The sequence below is a fragment of the Athene noctua genome, chromosome Z, assembly GCF_965140245.1.
Source record: "Athene noctua chromosome Z, bAthNoc1.hap1.1, whole genome shotgun sequence".
In the NCBI taxonomy this organism is placed as follows: domain Eukaryota; kingdom Metazoa; phylum Chordata; class Aves; order Strigiformes; family Strigidae; genus Athene; species Athene noctua.
The window spans coordinates 40872577-40895957 of NC_134077.1; positions in this window are offsets into that span (position 1 = coordinate 40872577).

The following is a 23381-nucleotide window of genomic DNA, read 5'->3' on the forward strand; positions in this document are numbered from 1 at the left end:
CGAAAACGCACACCAAGGCTCTTTCTGAGCACAAGCAAGCACGGAGGACGAGAATCGCTTTTGCCCTGCGTAGCGTTCCGGGCAGCGGGTAGATCCAGGCAGAGAATTCCCGGCTAGCAGCTTCCCTGTGGCGGGGAAGTGCAAACGTACACGTTTTCGGCCGAAAACGCGTTTTCAAGCGAAAACGCACACCACGGCTCTTTCTGGGCAAAAGCAAGCACGGAGGACGAGAATCGCTTTTGCCCTGCGTAGCGTTCCGGGCAGCGGGTAGAACCAGGCAGAGAATTCCCGGCTAGCAGCTTCCCTGTGGCGGGGAAGTGCAAACGTACACGTTTTCGGCAGAAAACGAGTTTTCCGGCAAAAACGCACACCACGGCTCTCTGAGAAAAAGCAAGCACGGAGGACGAGAATCGCTTTACCCTGCGTAGCGTTCCGGGCAGCGGGTAGAACCAGGCAGAGAATTCCCGGCTAGCAGCTTCCCTGTGGTGGGGAAGTGCAAACGTACACGTTTTCGGCCGAAAACATGTTTTCAAGCGAAAACGCACACCAAGGCTCTTTCTGAGCACAAGCAAGCACGGAGGACGAGAATGGCTTTTGCCCTGCGTAGCGTTCCGGGCAGCGGGTAGAACCAGGCAGAGAATTCCCGGCTAGCTGCTTCCCTGTGGCGGGGAAGTGCAAACGTACACGTTTTCGGCCGAAAACGCGTTTTCAAGCGAAAACGCACACCAAGGCTCTTTCTGAGAAAAAGCAAGCACGGAGGACGAGAATCGCTTTTGCCCTGCGTAGCGTTCCGGGGACCGGGTAGAACCAGGCAGAGAATTCCCGGCTAGCAGCTTCCCTGTGGCGGGGAAGTGCAAACGTACACGTTTTCGGCCGAAAACGCGTTTTCAAGCGAAAACGCACACCAAGGCTCTTTCTGAGAAAAAGCAAGCACGGAGGACGAGAATCGCTTTTGCCCTGCGTAGCGTTCCGGGCAGCGGGTAGAACCAGGCAGAGAATTCCCGGCTAGCAGCTTCCCTGTGGCGGGGAAGTGCAAACGTACAGGTTTTCGGCCGAAAACGCGTTTTCAAGCGAAAACGCACACCAAGGCTCTTTCTGAGAAAAAGCAAGCACGGAGGACAAGAATCGCTTTTGCCCTGCGTAGCGTTCCGGGCAGCGGGTAGAACCAGGCAGAGAATTCCCGGCTAGCAGCTTCCCTGTGGCGGGGAAGTGCAAACGTACACGTTTTCGGCCGAAAACGAGTTTTCCGGCAAAAACGCACACCACGGCTCTCTGAGAAAAAGCAAGCACGGAGGACGAGAATCGCTTTTGCGCTGCGTAGCGTTCCGGGCAGCGGGTAGAACCAGGCAGAGAATTCCCGGCTAGCAGCTTCCCTGTGGCCGGGAAGTGCAAACGTACACGTTTTCGGCCGAAAACGCGTTTTCAAGCGAAAACGCACACCAAGGCTCTTTCTGAGAAAAAGCAAGCACGGAGGACGAGAATCGCTTTTGCCCTGCGTAGCGTTCCGGGCAGCGGGTAGAACCAGGCAGAGAATTCCCGGCTAGCAGCTTCCCTGTGGCGGGGAAGTGCAAACGTACACGTTTTCCGTCGAAAACGAGTTTTCCGGCAAAAACGCACACCACGGCTCTCTGAGAAAAAGCAAGCACGGAGGACGAGAATCGCTTTTGCCCTGCGTAGCGTTCCGGGCAGCGGGTAGAACCAGGCAGAGAATTCCCGGCTAGCAGCTTCCCTGTGGCGGGGAAGTGCAAACGTACACGTTTTCGGCAGAAAACGAGTTTTCCGGCAAAAACGCACACCACGGCTCTCTGAGAAAAAGCAAGCACGGAGGACGAGAATCGCTTTACCCTGCGTAGCGTTCCGGGCAGCGGGTAGAACCAGGCAGAGAATTCCCGGCTAGCAGCTTCCCTGTGGTGGGGAAGTGCAAACGTACACGTTTTCGGCCGAAAACATGTTTTCAAGCGAAAACGCACACCAAGGCTCTTTCTGAGCACAAGCAAGCACGGAGGACGAGAATCGCTTTTGCCCTGCGTAGCGTTCCGGGCAGCGGGTAGAACCAGGCAGAGAATTCCCGGCTAGCTGCTTCCCTGTGGCAGGGAAGTGCAAACGTACACGTTTTCGGCCGAAAACGCGTTTTCAAGCGAAAACGCACACCAAGGCTCTTTCTGAGAAAAAGCAAGCACGGAGGACGAGAATCGCTTTTGCCCTGCGTAGCGTTCCGGGGACCGGGTAGAACCAGGTAGAGAATTCCCGGCTAGCAGCTTCCCTGTGGCGGGGTAGTGCAAACGTACACGTTTTCGGCCGAAAACGAGTTTTCCGGCAAAAACGCACACCACGGCTCTCTGAGAAAAAGCAAGCACGGAGGACGAGAATCGCTTTTGCCCTGCGTAGCGTTCCGGGCAGCGGGTAAAACCAGGCAGAGAATTCCCGGCTAGCAGCTTCCCTGTGGCGGGGAAGTGCAAACGTAAACGTTTTCGGCCGAAAACACGTTTTCAGCGAAAACGCACACCAAGGCTCTTTCTGAGAAAAAGCAAGCACGGAGGACGAGAATCGCTTTTGCCCTGCGTAGCGTTTCGGGCAGCGGCTAGAACCAGGCAGAGAATTCCCGGCTAGCAGCTTCCCTGTGGCGGGGAAGTGCAAACGTACACGTTTTCGGCCGAAAACGCGTTTTCAAGCGAAAACGCACACCAAGGCTCTTTCTGAGCAAAAGCAAGCACGGAGGACGAGAATCGCTTTTGCCCTACGTAGCGTTCCGGGCAGCGGGTAAAACCAGGCGGAGAATTCCCGGCTAGCAGCTTCCCTGTGGCAGGGAAGTGCAAACGTACACGTTTTCGGCCGAAAACGCGTTTTCAAGCTAAAACGCACACCAAGGCTCTTTCTGAGAAAAAGCAAGCACGGAGGACGAGAATCGCTTTTGCCCTGCGTAGCGTTCCGGGCAGCGGGTAGAACCAGGCAGAGAATTCCCGGCTAGCAGCTTCCCTGTGGCGGGGAAGTGCAAACGTACAGGTTTTCGGCCGAAAACGCGTTTTCAAGCGAAAACGCACACCAAGGCTCTTTCTGAGAAAAAGCAAGCACGGAGGACGAGAATCGCTTTTGCCCTGCGTAGCGTTCCGGGCAGCGGGTAGAACCAGGCAGAGAATTCCCGGCTAGCAGCTTCCCTGTGGCGGGGAAGTGCAAACGTACACGTTTTCGGCCGAAAACGAGTTTTCCGGCAAAAACGCACACCACGGCTCTCTGAGAAAAAGCAAGCACGGAGGACGAGAATCGCTTTTGCGCTGCGTAGCGTTCCGGGCAGTGGGTAGAACCAGGCAGAGAATTCCCGGCTAGCAGCTTCCCTGTGGCGGGGAAGTGCAAACGTACAAGTTTTCGGCCGAAAACGAGTTTTCCGGCAAAAACGCACACCACGGCTCTCTGAGAAAAAGCAAGCACGGAGGACGAGAATCGCTTTTGCCCTGCGTAGCGTTCCGGGCAGCGGGTAGAACCAGGCAGAGAATTCCCGGCTAGCAGCTTCCCTCTGGCGGGGAAGTGCAAACGTACACGTTTTCGGCCGAAAACGCGTTTTCAAGCGAAAACGAACACCACGGCTCTTTCTGAGTAAAAGCAAGCACGGAGGACGAGAATCGCTTTTGCCCTGCGTAGCGTTCCGGGCAGCGGGTAGAACCAGGCAGAGAATTCCCGGCTAGCAGCTTCCCTGTGGCGGGGAAGTGCAAACGTACACGTTTTCGGCCGAAAACGCGTTTTCAAGCGAAAACGCACACCAAGGCTCTTTCTGAGAAAAAGCAAGCACGGAGGACGAGAATCGCTTTTGCCCTGCGTAGCGTTCCGGGCAGCGGGTAAAACCAGGCAGAGAATTCCCGGCTAGCAGCTTCCCTGTGGCGGTGAAGTGCAAACTACACGTTTTCGGCCGAAAACGCGTTTTCAAGCGAAAACGCACACCAAGGCTCTTTCTGAGAAAAAGCAAGGACGGAGGACGAGAATCGCTTTTGCCCTGCGTAGCGTTCCGGGCAGCGGGTAGAACCAGGCAGAGAATTCCCGGCTAGCAGCTTCCCTGTGGCGGGGAAGTGTAAACGTACACGTTTTCGGCCGAAAACGAGTTTTCCGGCAAAAACGCACACCACGGCTCTCTGAGAAAAAGCAAGCACGGAGGACGGGAATCGCTTTTGCCCTGCGTAGCGTTCCGGGCAGCGGGTAGAACCAGGCAGAGAATTCCCAGCTAGCAGCTTCCCTGTGGCGGGGAAGTGCAAACGTACACGTTTTCGGCCGAAAACATGTTTTCAAGCGAAAACGCACACGTAGGCTCTTTCTGAGAAAAAGCAAGCACGGAGGACGAGAATCGCTTTTGCCCTGCGTAGCGTTCCGGGCAGCGGGTAAAACCAGGCAGAGAATTCCCGGCTAGCAGCTTCCCTGTGGCGGGGAAGTGCAAACGTACACGTTTTCGGCCGAAAACGCGTTTTCAAGCGAAAACGCACACCAAGGCTCTTTCTGAGCAAAAGCAAGCACGGAGGACGAGAATCGCTTTTGCCCTGCGTAGCGTTCCGGGCAGCGGGTAAAACCAGGCAGAGAATTCCCGGCTAGCAGCTTCCCTGTGGCGGGGAAGTGCAAACGTACACGTTTTCGGCCGAAAACGCGTTTTCAAGCGAAAATGCACACCAAGGCTCTTTCTGAGCAAAAGCAAGCACGGAGGACGAGAATCGCTTTTGCCCTGCGTAGCGTTCCGGGCAGCGGGTAGAACCAGGCAGAGAATTCCCGGCTAGCAGCTTCCCTGTGGCGGGGAAGTGCAAACGTACACGTTTTCGGCCGAAAACGCGTTTTCAAGCGAAAACGCACACCAAGGCTCTTTCTGAGAAAAAGCAAGCACGGAGGACGAGAATCGCTTTTGCCCTGCGTAGCGTTCCGGGCAGCGGGTAAAACCAGGCAGAGAATTCCCGGCTAGCAGCTTCCCTCTGGCGGGGAAGTGCAAACGTACACATTTTCGGCCGAAAACGCGTTTTCAAGCGAAAAAGCACACCAAGGCTCTTTTTGAGAAAAAGCAGGCACGAAGGACGAGAATCGCTTTTGCCCTGCGTAGCGTTCCGGGCAGCGGGTAGAAACAGGCAGAGAATTCCCGGCTAGCAGCTTCCCTGTGGCGGGGAAGTGCAAACGTACACGTTTTCGGCCGAAAACGTGTTTTCAAGCGAAAACGCACACCAAGGCTCTTTCTGAGCAAAAGCAAGCACGGAGGACGAGAATCGCTTTTGCCCTGCGTAGCGTTCCGGGCAGCGGGTAGAACCAGGCAGAGAATTCCCGGCTAGCAGCTTCCCTGTGGCGGGGAAGTGCAAACGTACACGTTTTCGGCCGAAAACGAGTTTTCCGGCAAAAACGCACACCACGGCTCTCTGAGAAAAAGCAAGCACGGAGGACGAGAATCTCTTTTGCCCTGCGTAGTGTTCCGGGCAGCGGGTAGAACCAGGCAGAGAATTCCCGGCTAGCAGCTTCCCTGTGGCGGGGAAGTGCAAACGTACACGTTTTCGGCCGAAAACGTGTTTTCAAGCGAAAACGCACACCAAGGCTCTTTCTGAGAAAAAGCAAGCACGGAGGACGAGAATCGCTTTTGCCCTGCGTAGCGTTCCGGGCAGCGGGTAGAACCAGGCAGAGAATTCCCGGCTAGCAGCTTCCCTCTGGCGGGGAAGTGCAAACGTACACGTTTTCGGCCGAAAACGAGTTTTCCGGCAAAAACGCACACCACGGCTCTCTGAGAAAAAGCAAGCACGGAGGACGAGAATCGCTTTTGCCCTGCGTAGCGTTCCGGGCAGCGGGTAAAACCAGGCAGAGAATTCCCGGCTAGCAGCTTCCCTGTGCGGGGAAGTGCAAACGTAGACGTTTTCGGCCGAAAACGAGTTTTCCGTCAAAAACGCACACCACGGCTCTCTGAGAAAAAGCAAGCACAGAGGACGAGAATCGCTTTTGCCCTGCGTAGCGTTCCGGGCAGCGGGTAAAACCAGGCAGAGAATTCCCGGCTAGCAGCTTCCCTGTGGCGGGGAAGTGCAAACGTACACGTTTTCGGCCGAAAACGCGTTTTCAAGCGAAAACGCACACCAAGGCTCTTTCTGAGCAAAAGCAAGCACGGAGGACGAGAATCGCTTTTGCCCTGCGTAGCGTTCCGGGCAGCGGGTAAAACCAGGCAGAGAATTCCCGGCTAGCAGCTTCCCTGTGGCGGGGAAGTGCAAACGTACACGTTTTCGGCCGAAAACGCGTTTTCAAGCGAAAATGCACACCAAGGCTCTTTCTGAGCAAAAGCAAGCACGGAGGACGAGAATCGCTTTTGCCCTGCGTAGCGTTCCGGGCAGCGGGTAGAACCAGGCAGAGAATTCCCGGCTAGCAGCTTCCCTGTGGCGGGGAAGTGCAAACGTACACGTTTTCGGCCGAAAACGCGTTTTCAAGCGAAAACGCACACCAAGGCTCTTTCTGAGAAAAAGCAAGCACGGAGGACGAGAATCGCTTTTGCCCTGCGTAGCGTTCCGGGCAGCGGGTAAAACCAGGCAGAGAATTCCCGGCTAGCAGCTTCCCTGTGCGGGGAAGTGCAAACGTAGACGTTTTCGGCCGAAAACGAGTTTTCCGGCAAAAACGCACACCACGGCTCTCTGAGAAAAAGCAAGCACAGAGGACGAGAATCGCTTTTGCCCTGCGTAGCGTTCCGGGCAGCGGGTAGAACCAGGCAGAGAATTCCCGGCTAGCATCTTCCCTGTGGCGGGGAAGTGCAAACGTACACGTTTTCGGCCGAAAACATGTTTTCAAGCAAAAACGCACACCAAGGCTCTTTCTGAAAAAAAGCAAGCACGGAGGACGAGAATCGCTTTTGCCCTGCGTAGCGTTCCGGGCAGCGGGTAAAACCAGGGAGAGAATTCCCGGCTAGCAGCTTCCCTGTGGCGGGGAAGTGCAAACTACACGTTTTCGGCCGAAAACGCGTTTTCAAGCGAAAACGCACACCAAGGCTCTTTCTGAGAAAAAGCAAGGACGGAGGACGAGAATCGCTTTTGCCCTGCGTAGCGTTCCGGGCAGCGGGTAGAACCAGGCAGAGAATTCCCGGCTAGCAGCTTCCCTGTGGCGGGGAAGTGCAAACGTACACGTTTTCGGCCGAAAACGCGTTTTCAAGCGAAAACGCACACCAAGGCTCTTTCTGAGAAAAAGCAAGCACGGAGGACGAGAATCGCTTTTGCCCTGCGTAGCGTTCCGGGCAGCGGGTAGAACCAGGCAGAGAATTCCCGGCTAGCAGCTTCCCTGTGGCGGGGAAGTGCAAACGTACACGTTTTCGACCGAAAACGCGTTTTCAAGCGAAAACGCACACCAAGGCTCTTTCTGAGAAAAAGCAAGCACGGAGGACGAGAATCGCTTTTGCCCTGCGTAGCGTTTCGGGCAGCGGCTAGAACCAGGCAGAGAATTCCCGGCTAGCAGCTTCCCTGTGGCGGGGAAGTGCAAACGTACACGTTTTCGGCCGAAAACGCGTTTTCAAGCGAAAACGCACACCAAGGCTCTTTCTGAGAAAAAGCAAGCACGGAGGACGAGAACCGCTTTTGCCCTGCGTAGTGTTCCAGGCAACGGGTAAAAACAGGCAGAGAATTCCCGGCTAGCAGCTTCCCTGTGGCGGGGAAGTGCAAACGTACACGTTTTCGGCCGAAAACGCGTTTTCAAGCGAAAACGCACACCAAGGCTCTTTCAGAGAAAAAGCAAGCACGGAGGACGAGAATCGCTTTTGCCCTGCGTAGCGTTCCGGGCAGCGGGTAAAACCAGGCAGAGAATTCCCGGCTAGCAGCTTCCCTGTGCGGGGAAGTGCAAACGTACACGTTTTCGGCCGAAAACGAGTTTTCCGGCAAAAACGCACACCACGGCTCTCTGAGAAAAAGCAAGCACGGAGGACGAGAATGGCTTTTGCCCTGCGTAGCGTTCCGGGCAGCGGGTAAAACCAGGCAGAGAATTCCCGGCTAGCAGCTTCCCTGTGGCGGGGAAGTGCAAACTACACGTTTTCGGCCGAAAATGCGTTTTCAAGCGAAAACGCACACCAAGGCTCTTTCTGAGAAAAAGCAAGGACGGAGGACGAGAATCGCTTTTGCCCTGCGTAGCGTTCCGGGCAGCGGGTAGAACCAGGCAGAGAATTCCCGGCTAGCAGCTTCCCTGTGGCGGGGAAGTGCAAACGTACACGTTTTCGGCCGAAAATGCGTTTTCAAGCGAAAACGCACACCACGGCTCTCTGAGAAAAAGCAAGCACGGAGGACGAGAATCGCTTTTGCCCTGCGTAGCGTTCCGGGCAGCGGGTAGAACCAGGCAGAGAATTCCTGGCTAGCAGCTTCCCTCTGGCGGGGAAGTGCAAACGTACACGTTTTCGGCCGAAAACATGTTTTCAAGCGAAAACGCACACCACGGCTCTTTCTGAGAAAAAGCAAGCACGGAGGACGAGAATCGCTTTTGCCCTGCGTAGCGTTCCGGGCAGCGGGTAAAACCAGGCAGAGAATTCCCGGCTAGCAGCTTCCCTGTGGCGGGGAAGTGCAAACTACACGTTTTCGGCCGAAAACGCATTTTCAAGCGAAAACGCACACCAAGGCTCTTTCTGAGAAAAAGCAAGGACGGAGGACGAGAATCGCTTTTGCCCTGCGTAGCGTTCCGGGCAGCGGGTAGAACCAGGCAGAGAATTCCCGGCTAGCAGCTTCCCTGTGGCGGGGAAGTGTAAACGTACACGTTTTCGGCCGAAAACGAGTTTTCCGGCAAAAACGCACACCACGGCTCTCTGAGAAAAAGCAAGCACGGAGGACGAGAATGGCTTTTGCCCTGCGTAGCGTTCCGGGCAGCGGGTAGAACCAGGCAGAGAATTCCCGGCTAGCAGCTTCCCTGTGGCGGGGAAGTGCAAACGTACACGTTTTCGGCCGAAAACGCGTTTTCAAGCGAAAACGCACACCAAGGCTCTTTCTGAGAAAAAGCAAGCACGGAGGACGAGAATCGCTTTTGCCCTGCGTAGCGTTCCGGGCAGCGGGTAAAACCAGGCAGAGAATTCCCGGCTAGCAGCTTCCCTCTGGCGGGGAAGTGCAAACGTACACATTTTCGGCCGAAAACGCGTTTTCAAGCGAAAAAGCACACCAAGGCTCTTTCTGAGAAAAAGCAAGCACGGAGGACGAGAATCGCTTTTGCCCTGCGTAGCGTTCCGGGCAGCGGGTAGAACCAGGCAGAGAATTCCCGGCTAGCAGCTTCCCTCTGGCGGGGAAGTGCAAACGTACACGTTTTCGGCCGAAAACGAGTTTTCCGGCAAAAACGCACACCACGGCTCTCTGAGAAAAAGCAAGCACGGAGGACGAGAATCGCTTTTGCCCTGCGTAGCGTTCCGGGCAGCGGGTAAAACCAGGCAGAGAATTCCCGGCTAGCAGCTTCCCTGTGCGGGGAAGTGCAAACGTAGACGTTTTCGGCCGAAAACGAGTTTTCCGGCAAAAACGCACACCACGGCTCTCTGAGAAAAAGCAAGCACAGAGGACGAGAATCGCTTTTGCCCTGCGTAGCGTTCCGGGCAGCGGGTAGAACCAGGCAGAGAATTCCCGGCTAGCATCTTCCCTGTGGCGGGGAAGTGCAAACGTACACGTTTTCGGCCGAAAACATGTTTTCAAGCAAAAACGCACACCAAGGCTCTTTCTGAAAAAAAGCAAGCACGGAGGACGAGAATCGCTTTTGCCCTGCGTAGCGTTCCGGGCAGCGGGTAAAACCAGGGAGAGAATTCCCGGCTAGCAGCTTCCCTGTGGCGGGGAAGTGCAAACTACACGTTTTCGGCCGAAAACGCGTTTTCAAGCGAAAACGCACACCAAGGCTCTTTCTGAGAAAAAGCAAGGACGGAGGACGAGAATCGCTTTTGCCCTGCGTAGCGTTCCGGGCAGCGGGTAGAACCAGGCAGAGAATTCCCGGCTAGCAGCTTCCCTGTGGCGGGGAAGTGCAAACGTACACGTTTTCGGCCGAAAACGCGTTTTCAAGCGAAAACGCACACCAAGGCTCTTTCTGAGAAAAAGCAAGCACGGAGGACGAGAATCGCTTTTGCCCTGCGTAGCGTTCCGGGCAGCGGGTAGAACCAGGCAGAGAATTCCCGGCTAGCAGCTTCCCTGTGGCGGGGAAGTGCAAACGTACACGTTTTCGACCGAAAACGCGTTTTCAAGCGAAAACGCACACCAAGGCTCTTTCTGAGAAAAAGCAAGCACGGAGGACGAGAATCGCTTTTGCCCTGCGTAGCGTTTCGGGCAGCGGCTAGAACCAGGCAGAGAATTCCCGGCTAGCAGCTTCCCTGTGGCGGGGAAGTGCAAACGTACACGTTTTCGGCCGAAAACGCGTTTTCAAGCGAAAACGCACACCAAGGCTCTTTCTGAGAAAAAGCAAGCACGGAGGACGAGAACCGCTTTTGCCCTGCGTAGTGTTCCAGGCAACGGGTAAAAACAGGCAGAGAATTCCCGGCTAGCAGCTTCCCTGTGGCGGGGAAGTGCAAACGTACACGTTTTCGGCCGAAAACGCGTTTTCAAGCGAAAACGCACACCAAGGCTCTTTCAGAGAAAAAGCAAGCACGGAGGACGAGAATCGCTTTTGCCCTGCGTAGCGTTCCGGGCAGCGGGTAAAACCAGGCAGAGAATTCCCGGCTAGCAGCTTCCCTGTGCGGGGAAGTGCAAACGTACACGTTTTCGGCCGAAAACGAGTTTTCCGGCAAAAACGCACACCACGGCTCTCTGAGAAAAAGCAAGCACGGAGGACGAGAATGGCTTTTGCCCTGCGTAGCGTTCCGGGCAGCGGGTAAAACCAGGCAGAGAATTCCCGGCTAGCAGCTTCCCTGTGGCGGGGAAGTGCAAACTACACGTTTTCGGCCGAAAATGCGTTTTCAAGCGAAAACGCACACCAAGGCTCTTTCTGAGAAAAAGCAAGGACGGAGGACGAGAATCGCTTTTGCCCTGCGTAGCGTTCCGGGCAGCGGGTAGAACCAGGCAGAGAATTCCCGGCTAGCAGCTTCCCTGTGGCGGGGAAGTGCAAACGTACACGTTTTCGGCCGAAAATGCGTTTTCAAGCGAAAACGCACACCACGGCTCTCTGAGAAAAAGCAAGCACGGAGGACGAGAATCGCTTTTGCCCTGCGTAGCGTTCCGGGCAGCGGGTAGAACCAGGCAGAGAATTCCTGGCTAGCAGCTTCCCTCTGGCGGGGAAGTGCAAACGTACACGTTTTCGGCCGAAAACATGTTTTCAAGCGAAAACGCACACCACGGCTCTTTCTGAGAAAAAGCAAGCACGGAGGACGAGAATCGCTTTTGCCCTGCGTAGCGTTCCGGGCAGCGGGTAAAACCAGGCAGAGAATTCCCGGCTAGCAGCTTCCCTGTGGCGGGGAAGTGCAAACTACACGTTTTCGGCCGAAAACGCATTTTCAAGCGAAAACGCACACCAAGGCTCTTTCTGAGAAAAAGCAAGGACGGAGGACGAGAATCGCTTTTGCCCTGCGTAGCGTTCCGGGCAGCGGGTAGAACCAGGCAGAGAATTCCCGGCTAGCAGCTTCCCTGTGGCGGGGAAGTGTAAACGTACACGTTTTCGGCCGAAAACGAGTTTTCCGGCAAAAACGCACACCACGGCTCTCTGAGAAAAAGCAAGCACGGAGGACGAGAATGGCTTTTGCCCTGCGTAGCGTTCCGGGCAGCGGGTAGAACCAGGCAGAGAATTCCCGGCTAGCAGCTTCCCTGTGGCGGGGAAGTGCAAACGTACACGTTTTCGGCCGAAAACGCGTTTTCAAGCGAAAACGCACACCAAGGCTCTTTCTGAGAAAAAGCAAGCACGGAGGACGAGAATCGCTTTTGCCCTGCGTAGCGTTCCGGGCAGCGGGTAAAACCAGGCAGAGAATTCCCGGCTAGCAGCTTCCCTCTGGCGGGGAAGTGCAAACGTACACATTTTCGGCCGAAAACGCGTTTTCAAGCGAAAAAGCACACCAAGGCTCTTTCTGAGAAAAAGCAAGCACGGAGGACGAGAATCGCTTTTGCCCTGCGTAGCGTTCCGGGCAGCGGGTAGAACCAGGCAGAGAATTCCCGGCTAGCAGCTTCCCTCTGGCGGGGAAGTGCAAACGTACACGTTTTCGGCCGAAAACACGTTTTCAAGCGAAAACGCACACCAAGGCTCTTTCTGAGCAAAAGCAAGCACGGAGGACGAGAATCGCTTTTGCCCTGCGTAGCGTTCCGTGCAGCGGGTAGAACCAGGCAGAGAATTCCCGGCTAGCAGCTTCCCTGTGGCGGGGAAGTGCAAACGTACACGTTTTCGGCCGAAAACGAGTTTTCCGGCAAAAACGCACACCACGGCTCTCTGAGAAAAAGCAAGCACGGAGGACGAGAATCTCTTTTGCCCTGCGTAGTGTTCCGGGCAGCGGGTAGAACCAGGCAGAGAATTCCCGGCTAGCAGCTTCCCTGTGGCGGGGAAGTGCAAACGTACACGTTTTCGGCCGAAAACGTGTTTTCAAGCGAAAACGCACACCAAGGCTCTTTCTGAGAAAAAGCAAGCACGGAGGACGAGAATCGCTTTTGCCCTGCGTAGCGTTCCGGGCAGCGGGTAGAACCAGGCAGAGAATTCCCGGCTAGCAGCTTCCCTGTGGCGGGGAAGTGCAAACGTACACGTTTTCGGCCGAAAACGCGTTTTCAAGCGAAAACGCACACCAAGGCTCTTTCTGAGAAAAAGCAAGCACGGAGGACGAGAACCGCTTTTGCCCTGCGTATCGTTCCAGGCAACGGGTAGAACCAGGCAGAGAATTCCCGGCTAGCAGCTTCCCTGTGGCGGGGAAGTGCAAACGTACACGTTTTCGGCCGAAAACGCGTTTTCAAGCGAAAATGCACACCAAGGCTCTTTCTGAGCAAAAGCAAGCACGGAGGACGAGAATCGCTTTTGCCCTGCGTAGCGATCCGGGCAGCGGGTAGAACCAGGCAGAGAATTCCCGGCTAGCAGCTTCCCTCTGGCGGGGAAGTGCAAACGTACACGTTTTCGGCCGAAAACGAGATTTCCGGCAAAAACGCACACCACGGCTCTCTGAGAAAAAGCAAGCACGGAGGACGAGAATCGCTTTTGCGCTGCGTAGCGTTCCGGGCAGCGGGTAAAACCAGGCAGAGAATTCCCGGCTAGCAGCTTCCCTGTGGCGGGGAAGTGCAAACGTACACGTTTTCGGCCGAAAACGAGTTTTCCGGCAAAAACGCACACCACGGCTCTCTGAGAAAAAGCAAGCACGGAGGACGAGAATGGCTTTTGCCCTGCGTAGCGTTCCGGGCAGCGGGTAAAACCAGGCAGAGAATTCCCGGCTAGCAGCTTCCCTGTGGCGGGGAAGTGCAAACTACACGTTTTCGGCCGAAAACGCGTTTTCAAGCGAAAACGCACACCAAGGCTCTTTCTGAGAAAAAGCAAGGACGGAGGACGAGAATCGCTTTTGCCCTGCGTAGCGTTCCGGGCAGCGGGTAGAACCAGGCAGAGAATTCCCGGCTAGCAGCTTCCCTGTGGCGGGGAAGTGCAAACGTACACGTTTTCGGCCGAAAACGCGTTTTCAAGCGAAAACGCACACCAAGGCTCTTTCTGAGAAAAAGCAAGCACGGAGGACGAGAATCGCTTTTGCCCTGCGTAGTGTTCCAGGCAGCGGGTAGAACCAGGCAGAGAATTCCCGGCTAGCAGCTTCCCTGTGGCGGGGAAGTGCAAACGTACACGTTTTCGGCCGAAAACGCGTTTTCAAGCGAAAACGCACACCAAGGCTCTTTCTGAGAAAAAGCAAGCACGGAGGACGAGAATCGCTTTTGCCCTGCGTAGCGCTCCGTGCAGCGGGTAGAACCAGGCAGAGAATTCCCGGCTAGCAGCTTCCCTGTGGCGGGGAAGTGCAAACGTACACGTTTTCGGCCGAAAACGAGTTTTCCGGCAAAAACGCACACCACGGCTCTCTGAGAAAAAGCAAGCACGGAGGACGAGAATCGCTTTTGCGCTGCGTAGCGTTCCGGGCAGCGGGTAAAACCAGGCAGAGAATTCCCGGCTAGCAGCTTCCCTGTGGCGGGGAAGTGCAAACGTACACGTTTTCGGCCGAAAACGAGTTTTCCGGCAAAAACGCACACCACGGCTCTCTGAGAAAAAGCAAGCACGGAGGACGAGAATCGCTTTTGCCCTGCGTAGCGTTCCGGGCAGCGGGTAAAACCAGGCAGAGAATTCCCGGCTAGCAGCTTCCCTGTGGCGGGGAAGTGCAAACGTACACGTTTTCGGCCGAAAACGAGTTTTCCGGCAAAAACGCACACCACGGCTCTCTGAGAAAAAGCAAGCACGGAGGACGAGAACCGCTTTTGCCCTGCGTAGCGTTCCGGGCAGCGGGTAAAACCAGGCAGAGAATTCCCGGCTAGCAGCTTCCCTGTGGCGGGAAAGTGCAAACTACACGTTTTCGGCCGAAAACGCGTTTTCAAGCGAAAACGCACACCAAGGCTCTTTCTGAGAAAAAGCAAGCACGGAGGACGAGAATCGCTTTTGCCCTGCGTAGCGTTCCGGGCAGCGGGTAGAACCAGGCAGAGAATTCCCGGCTAGCAGCTTCCCTGTGGCGGGGAAGTGCAAACGTACACGTTTTCGGCCGAAAACGCGTTTTCAAGCGAAAACGCACACCAAGGCTCTTTCTGAGAAAAAGCAAGCACGGAGGACGAGAATCGCTTTTGCCCTGCGTAGCGTTCCGGGCAGCGGGTAGAACCAGGCAGAGAATTCCCGGCTAGCAGCTTCCCTGTGGCGGGGAAGTGCAAACGTACACGTTTTCGGCCGAAAACGCGTTTTCAAGCGAAAACGCACACCAAGGCTCTTTCTGAGAAAAAGCAAGCACGGAGGACGAGAATCGCTTTTGCCCTGCGTAGCGTTCCGGGCAGCGGGTAGAACCAGGCAGAGAATTCCCGGCTAGCAGCTACCCTCTGGCGGGGAAGTGCAAACGTACACGTTTTCGGCCGAAAACGAGTTTGCCGGCAAAAACGCACACCACGGCTCTCTGAGAAAAAGCAAGCACGGAGGACGAGAATCGCTTTTGCGCTGCGTAGCGTTCCGGGCAGCGGGTAAAACCAGGCAGAGAATTCCCCACTAGCAGATTCCCTGTGCGGGGAAGTGCAAACGTACACGTTTTCAGCCGAAAACGAGTTTTCCGGCAAAAACGCACACCACGGCTCTCTGAGAAAAAGCAAGCACGGAGGACGAGAATCGCTTTTGCCATGCGTAGCGTTCCGGGCAGCGGGTAGAACCAGGCAGAGAATTCCCGGCTAGCAGCTTCCCTCTGGCGGGGAAGTGTAAACGTACACGTTTTCGGCCAAAAACATGTTTTCAAGCGAAAACGCACACCAAGGCTCTTTCTGAGAAAAAGCAAGCACGGAGGACGAGAATCGCTTTTGCCCTGCGTAGCGTTCCGGGCAGCGGGTAAAACCAGGCAGAGAATTCCCGGCTAGCAGCTTCCCTGTGGCGGGGAAGTGCAAACTACACGTTTTCGGCCGAAAAAGCGTTTTCAAGCGAAAACGCACACCAAGGCTCTTTCTGAGAAAAAGCAAGCACGGAGGACGAGAATCGCTTTTGCCCTGCGTAGCGTTCCGGGCAGCGGGTAGAACCAGGCAGAGAATTCCCGGCTAGCAGCTTCCCTGTGGCGGGGAAGTGTAAACGTACACGTTTTCGGCCGAAAACGAGTTTTCAAGCGAAAACGCACACCACGGCTCTCTGAGAAAAAGCAAGCACGGAGGACGAGAATCGCTTTTGCCCTGCGTAGCGTTCCGGGCAGCGGGTAGAACCAGGCAGAGAATTCCCGGCTAGCAGCTTCCCTGTGGCGGGGAAGTGCAAACGTACACGTTTTCGGCCGAAAACATGTTTTCAAGCGAAAACGCACACGAAGGCTCTTTCTGAGAAAAAGCAAGCACGGAGGACGAGAATCACTTTTGCCCTGCGTAGCGTTCCGGGCAGCGGGTAGAACCAGGCAGAGAATTCCCGGCTAGCAGCTTCCCTGTGGCGGGGAAGTGCAAACGTACACGTTTTCGGCCGAAAACGCGTTTTCAAGCGAAAACGCACACCAAGGCTCTTTCTGAGCAAAAGCAAGCACGGAGGACGAGAATCGCTTTTGCCCTGCGTAGCGTTCCGGGCAGCGGGTAGAACCAGGCAGAGAATTCCCGGCTAGCAGCTTCTCTGTGGCGGGGAAGTGCAAACGTACACGTTTTCGGCCGAAAACGCGTTTTCAAGCGAAAACGAACACCAAGGCTCTTTCTGAGCAAAAGCAAGCACGGAGGACGAGAATCGCTTTTGCCCTGCGTAGCGTTCCGGGCAGCGGGTAGAACCAGGCAGAGAATTCCCGGCTAGCAGCTTCCCTGTGGCGGGGAAGTGCAAACGTACACGTTTTCGGCCGAAAACGCGTTTTCAAGCGAAAATGCACACCAAGGCTCTTTCTGAGCAAAAGCAAGCACGGAGGACGAGAATCGCTTTTGCCCTGCGTAGCGTTCCGGGCAGCGGGTAGAACCAGGCAGAGAATTCCCGGCTAGCAGCTTCCCTGTGGCGGGGAAGTGCAAACGTACACGTTTTCGGCCGAAAACGCGTTTTCAAGCGGAAACGAACACCAAGGCTCTTTCTGAGAAAAAGCAAGCACGGAGGACGAGAATCGCTTTTGCCCTGCGTAGCGTTCCGGGCAGCGGGTAGAACCAGGCAGAGAATTCCCGGCTAGCAGCTTCCCTGTGGCGGGGAAGTGCAAACGTACACGTTTTCGGCCGAAAACGAGTTTTCCAGCAAAAACGCACACCACGGCTCTCTGAGAAAAAGCAAGCACGGAGGACGAGAATCTCTTTTGCCCTGCGTAGCGTTCCGGGCAGCGGGTAGAACCAGTCAGAGAATTCCCGGCTAGCAGCTTCCCTGTGGCGGGGAAGTGCAAACGTACACGTTTTCGGCCGAAAACGCGTTTTCAAGCGAAAACGAACACCAAGGCTCTTTCTGAGAAAAAGCAAGCACGGAGGACGAGAATCACTTTTGCCCTGCGTAGCGTTCCGGGCAGCGGGTAGAACCAGGCAGAGAATTCCCGGATAGCAGCTTCCCTGTGGCGGGGAAGTGTAAACGTACACGTTTTCGGCCGAAAACGCGTTTTCAAGCGAAAACGCACACCAAGGCTCTTTCTGAGAAAAAGCAAGCACGGAGGACGAGAATCGCTTTTGCCCTGCGTAGCGTTCCGGGCAGCGGGTAGAACCAGGCAGAGAATTCCCGGCTAGCAGCTTCCCTGTGGCGGGGAAGTGCAAACGTACACGTTTTCGGCCGAAAACGCGTTTTCAAGCGAAAACGCACACCAAGGCTCTTTCTGAGAAAAAGCAAGCACGGAGGACGAGAATCGCTTTTGCCCTGCGTAGCGTTCCGGGCAGCGGGTAGAACCAGGCAGAGAATTCCCGGCTAGCAGCTTCCCTGTGGCGGGGAAGTACAAACGTACACGTTTTTGGCCGAAAACGCGTTTTCAAGCGAAAACGCACACCAAGGCTCTTTCTGAGAAAAAGCAAGCACGGAGGACGAGAATCGCTTTTGCCCTGCGTAGCGTTCCGGGCAGCGGGTAGAACCAGGCAGAGAATTCCCGGCTAGCAGCTTCCCTCTGGCGGGGAAGTGCAAACGTACACGTTTTCGGCCGAAAACGCGTTTTCAAGCGAAAACGCACACCAAGGCTCTTTCTGAGAAAAAGCAAGCACGGAGGACGAGAATCGCTTTTGCCCTGCGTAGCGTTCCGGGCAGCGGGTAGAACCAGGCAGAGAATTCCCGGCTAGCAGCTTCCCTCTGGCGGGGAAGTGCAAACGTACACGTTTTCGGCCGAAAACGAGTTTTCCGGCAAAAACGCACACCACGGCTCTCTGAGAAAAAGCAAGCACGGAGGACGAGAATCGCTTTTGCGCTGCGTAGCGTTCCGGGCAGCGGGTAAAACCAGGCAGAGAATTCCCGGCTAGCAGATTCCCTGTGCGGGGAAGTGCAAACGTACACGTTTTCGGCCGAAAACGAGTTTTCCGGCAAAAATGCACACCACGGCTCTCTGAGAAAAAGCAAGCACGGAGGACGAGAATCGCTTTTGCCATGCGTAGCGTTCCGGGCAGCGGGTAGAACCAGGCAGAGAATTCCCGGCTAGCAGCTTCCCTCTGGCGGGGAAGTGCAAACGTACACGTTTTCGGCCGAAAACATGTTTTCAAGCGAAAACGCACACCAAGGCTCTTTCTGAGAAAAAGCAAGCACGGAGGACGAGAATCGCTTTTGCCCTGCGTAGCGTTCCGGGCAGCGGGTAAAACCAGGCAGAGAATTCCCGGCTAGCAGCTTCCCTGTGGCGGGGAAGTGCAAACTACACGTTTTCGGCCGAAAACGCGTTTTCAAGCGAAAACGCACACCAAGGCTCTTTCTGAGAAAAAGCAAGGACGGAGGACGAGAATCGCTTTTGCCCTGCGTAGCGTTCCGGGCAGCGGGTAGAACCAGGCAGAGAATTCCCGGCTAGCAGCTTCCCTGTGGCGGGGAAGTGTAAACGTACACGTTTTCGGCCGAAAAAGCGTTTTCAAGCGAAAACGCACACCAAGGCTCTTTCTGAGAAAAAGCAAGCACGGAGGACGAGAATCGCTTTTGCCCTGCGTAGCGTTCCGGGCAGCGGGTAGAACCAGGCAGAGAATTCCCGGCTAGCAGCTTCCCTGTGGCGGGGAAGTGTAAACGTACACGTTTTCGGCCGAAAACGAGTTTTCAAGCGAAAACGCACACCACGGCTCTCTGAGAAAAAGCAAGCACGGAGGACGAGAATCGCTTTTGCCCTGCGTAGCGTTCCGGGCAGCGGGTAGAACCAGGCAGAGAATTCCCGGCTAGCAGCTTCCCTGTGGCGGGGAAGTGCAAACGTACACGTTTTCGGCCGAAAACATGTTTTCAAGCGAAAACGCACACGAAGGCTCTTTCTGAGAAAAAGCAAGCACGGAGGACGAGAATCACTTTTGCCCTGCGTAGCGTTCCGGGCAGCGGGTAGAACCAGGCAGAGAATTCCCGGCTAGCAGCTTCCCTGTGGCGGGGAAGTGCAAACGTACACGTTTTCGGCCGAAAACGCGTTTTCAAGCGAAAACGCACACCAAGGCTCTTTCTGAGCAAAAGCAAGCACGGAGGACGAGAATCGCTTTTGCCCTGCGTAGCGTTCCGGGCAGCGGGTAGAACCAGGCAGAGAATTCCCGGCTAGCAGCTTCTCTGTGGCGGGGAAGTGCAAACGTACACGTTTTCGGCCGAAAACGCGTTTTCAAGCGAAAACGAACACCAAGGCTCTTTCTGAGCAAAAGCAAGCACGGAGGACGAGAATCGCTTTTGCCCTGCGTAGCGTTCCGGGCAGCGGGTAGAACCAGGCAGAGAATTCCCGGCTAGCAGCTTCCCTGTGGCGGGGAAGTGCAAACGTACACGTTTTCTGCCGAAAACGCGTTTTCAAGCGAAAATGCACACCAAGGCTCTTTCTGAGCAAAAGCAAGCACGGAGGACGAGAATCGCTTTTGCCCTGCGTAGCGTTCCGGGCAGCGGGTAGAACCAGGCAGAGAATTCCCGGCTAGCAGCTTCCCTGTGGCGGGGAAGTGCAAACGTACACGTTTTCGGCCGAAAACGCGTTTTCAAGCGGAAACGAACACCAAGGCTCTTTCTGAGAAAAAGCAAGCACGGAGGACGAGAATCGCTTTTGCCCTGCGTAGCGTTCCGGGCAGCGGGTAGAACCAGGCAGAGAATTCCCGGCTAGCAGCTTCCCTGTGGCGGGGAAGTGCAAACGTACACGTTTTCGGCCGAAAACGAGTTTTCCGGCAAAAACGCACACCACGGCTCTCTGAGAAAAAGCAAGCACGGAGGACGAGAATCGCTTTTGCGCTGCGTAGCGTTCCGGGCAGCGGGTAAAACCAGGCAGAGAATTCCCGGCTAGCAGATTCCCTGTGCGGGGAAGTGCAAACGTACACGTTTTCGGCCGAAAACGAGTTTTCCGGCAAAAATGCACACCACGGCTCTCTGAGAAAAAGCAAGCACGGAGGACGAGAATCGCTTTTGCCATGCGTAGCGTTCCGGGCAGCGGGTAGAACCAGGCAGAGAATTCCCGGCTAGCAGCTTCCCTCTGGCGGGGAAGTGCAAACGTACACGTTTTCGGCCGAAAACATGTTTTCAAGCGAAAACGCACACCAAGGCTCTTTCTGAGAAAAAGCAAGCACGGAGGACGAGAATCGCTTTTGCCCTGCGTAGCGTTCCGGGCAGCGGGTAAAACCAGGCAGAGAATTCCCGGCTAGCAGCTTCCCTGTGGCGGGGAAGTGCAAACTACACGTTTTCGGCCGAAAACGCGTTTTCAAGCGAAAACGCACACCAAGGCTCTTTCTGAGAAAAAGCAAGGACGGAGGACGAGAATCGCTTTTGCCCTGCGTAGCGTTCCGGGCAGCGGGTAGAACCAGGCAGAGAATTCCCGGCTAGCAGCTTCCCTGTGGCGGGGAAGTGTAAACGTACACGTTTTCGGCCGAAAACGAGTTTTCCGGCAAAAACGCACACCAAGGCTCTTTCTGAGAAAAAGCAAGCACGGAGGACGAGAATCGCTTTTGCCCTGCGTAGTGTTCCGGGCAGCGGGTAGAACCAGGCAGAGAATTCCCGGCTAGCAGCTTCCCTGTGGCGGGGAAGTGCAAACGTACACGTTTTCGGCCGAAAACATGTTTTCAAGCGAAAACGCACACGAAGGCTCTTTCTGAGAAAAAGCAAGCACGGAGGACGAGAATCGCTTTTGCCCTGCGTAGCGTTCCGGGCAGCGGGTAAAACCAGGCAGAGAATTCCCGGCTAGCAGCTTCCCTGTGGCGGGGAAGTGCAAACGTACACGTTTTCGGCCGAAAACGCGTTTTCAAGCGAAAACGCACACCAAGGCTCTTTCTGAGCAAAAGCAAGCACGGAGGACGAGAATCGCTTTTGCCCTGCGTAGCGTTCCGGGCAGCGGGTAGAACCAGGCAGAGAATTCCCGGCTAGCAGCTTCCCTGTGGCGGGGAAGTGCAAACGTACACGTTTTCGGCCGAAAACGCGTTTTCAAGCGGAAACGAACACCAAGGCTCTTTCTGAGAAAAAGCAAGTACGGAGGACGAGAATCGCTTTTGCCCTGCGTAGCGTTCCGGGCAGCGGGTAGAACCAGGCAGAGAATTCCCGGCTAGCAGCTTCCCTGTGGCGGGGAAGTGCAAACGTACACGTTTTCGGCCGAAAACGCGTTTTCAAGCGAAAACGCACACCAAGGCTCTTTCTGAGAAAAAGCAAGGACGGAGGACGAGAATCGCTTTTGCCCTGCGTAGCGTTCCGGGCAGCGGGTAGAACCAGGCAGAGAATTCCCGGCTAGCAGCTTCCCTGTGGCGGGGAAGTGCAAACGTACACGTTTTCGGCCGAAAACGAGTTTTCCGGCAAAAACGCACACCACGGCTCTCTGAGAAAAAGCAAGCACGGAGGACGAGAATCTCTTTTGCCCTGCGTAGCGTTCCGGGCAGCGGGTAGAACCAGTCAGAGAATTCCCGGCTAGCAGCTTCCCTGTGGCGGGGAAGTGCAAACGTACACGTTTTCGGCCGAAAAAGCGTTTTCAAGCGAAAACGCACACCAAGGCTCTTTCTGAGAAAAAGCAAGCACGGAGGACGAGAATCGCTTTTGCCCTGCGTAGCGTTCCGGGCAGCGGGTAGAACCAGGCAGAGAATTCCCGGCTAGCAGCTTCCCTGTGGCGGGGAAGTGCAAACGTACACGTTTTCGGCCGAAAACGCGTTTTCAAGCGAAAACGCACACCAAGGCTCTTTCTGAGAAAAAGCAAGCACGGAGGACGAGAATCGCTTTTGCCCTGCGTAGCGTTCCGGGCAGCGGGTAGAACCAGGCAGAGAATTCCCGGCTAGCTGCTTCCCTGTGGCGGGGAAGTGCAAACGTACACGTTTTCGGCCGAAAACGCGTTTTCAAGCGAAAACGCACACCAAGGCTCTTTCTGAGAAAAAGCAAGCACGCAGGACGAGAATCGCTTTTGCCCTGCGTAGCGTTCCGGGGACCGGGTAGAACCAGGCAGAGAATTCCGGGCTAGCAGCTTCCCTGTGGCGGGGAAGTGCAAACGTACACGTTTTCGGCCGAAAACGCGTTTTCAAGCGAAAACGCACACCAAGGCTCTTTCTAGAGAAAAAGCAAGCACGGAGGACGAGAATCGCTTTTGCCCTGCGTAGCGTTCCGGGCAGCGGGTAGAACCAGGCAGAGAATTCCCGGCTAGCAGCTTCCCTGTGGCGGGGTAGTGCAAACGCACACGTTTTCGGCCGAAAACGAGTTTTCCGGCAAAAACGCACACCATGGCTCTCTGAGAAAAAGCAAGCACGGAGGACGAGAATCTCTTTTGCCCTGCGTAGCGTTCCGGGCAGCGGGTAGAACCAGGCAGAGAATTCCCGGCTAGCAGCTTCCCTGTGGCGGGGAAGTGCAAACGTACACGTTTTCGGCCGAAAACGCGTTTTCAAGCGAAAACGAACACCAAGGCTCTTTCTGAGAAAAAGCAAGCACGGAGGACGAGAATCGCTTTTGCCCTGCGTAGCGTTCCGGGCAGCGGGTAGAACCAGGCAGAGAATTCCTGGCTAGCAGCTTCCCTGTGGCGGGGAAGTGCAAACGTACACGTTTTCGGCCGAAAACGCGTTTTCAAGCGAAAACGCACACCAAGGCTCTTTCTGAGAAAAAGCAAGGACGGAGGACGAGAATCGCTTTTGCCCTGCGTAGTGTTCCGGGCAGCGGGTAGAACCAGGCAGAGAATTCCCGGCTAGCAGCTTCCCTCTGGCGGGGAAGTGCAAACGTACACGTTTTCGGCCGAAAACGCGTTTTCAAGCGAAAACGCACACCAAGGCTCTTTCTGAGAAAAAGCAAGCACGGAGGACGAGAATCGCTTTTGCCCTGCGTAGCGTTCCGGGCAGCGGGTAGAACCAGGCAGAGAATTCCCGGCTAGCAGCTTCCCTGTGGCGGGGAAGTGCAAACGTACACGTTTTCGGCCGAAAACGCGTTTTCAAGCGAAAACGCACACCAAGGCTCTTTCTGAGAAAAAGCAAGCACGGAGGACGAGAATCGCTTTTGCCCTGCTTAGCGTTCCGGGCAGCGGGTAGAACCAGGCAGAGAATTCCCGGCTAGCAGCTTCCCTGTGGCGGGGAAGTGCAAACGTACACGTTTTCAGCCGAAAACGCGTTTTCAAGCGAAAACGCACACCAAGGCTCTTTCTGAGAAAAAGCAAGCACGGAGGACGAGAATCGCTTTTGCCCTGCGTAGCGTTCCAGGCAGCGGGTAGAACCAGGCAGAGAATTCCCGGCTAGCAGCTTCCCTGTGGCGGGGAAGTGCAAACGTACACGTTTTCGGCCGAAAATGCGTTTTCCGGCAAAAAAGCACACCAAGGCTCTTTCTGA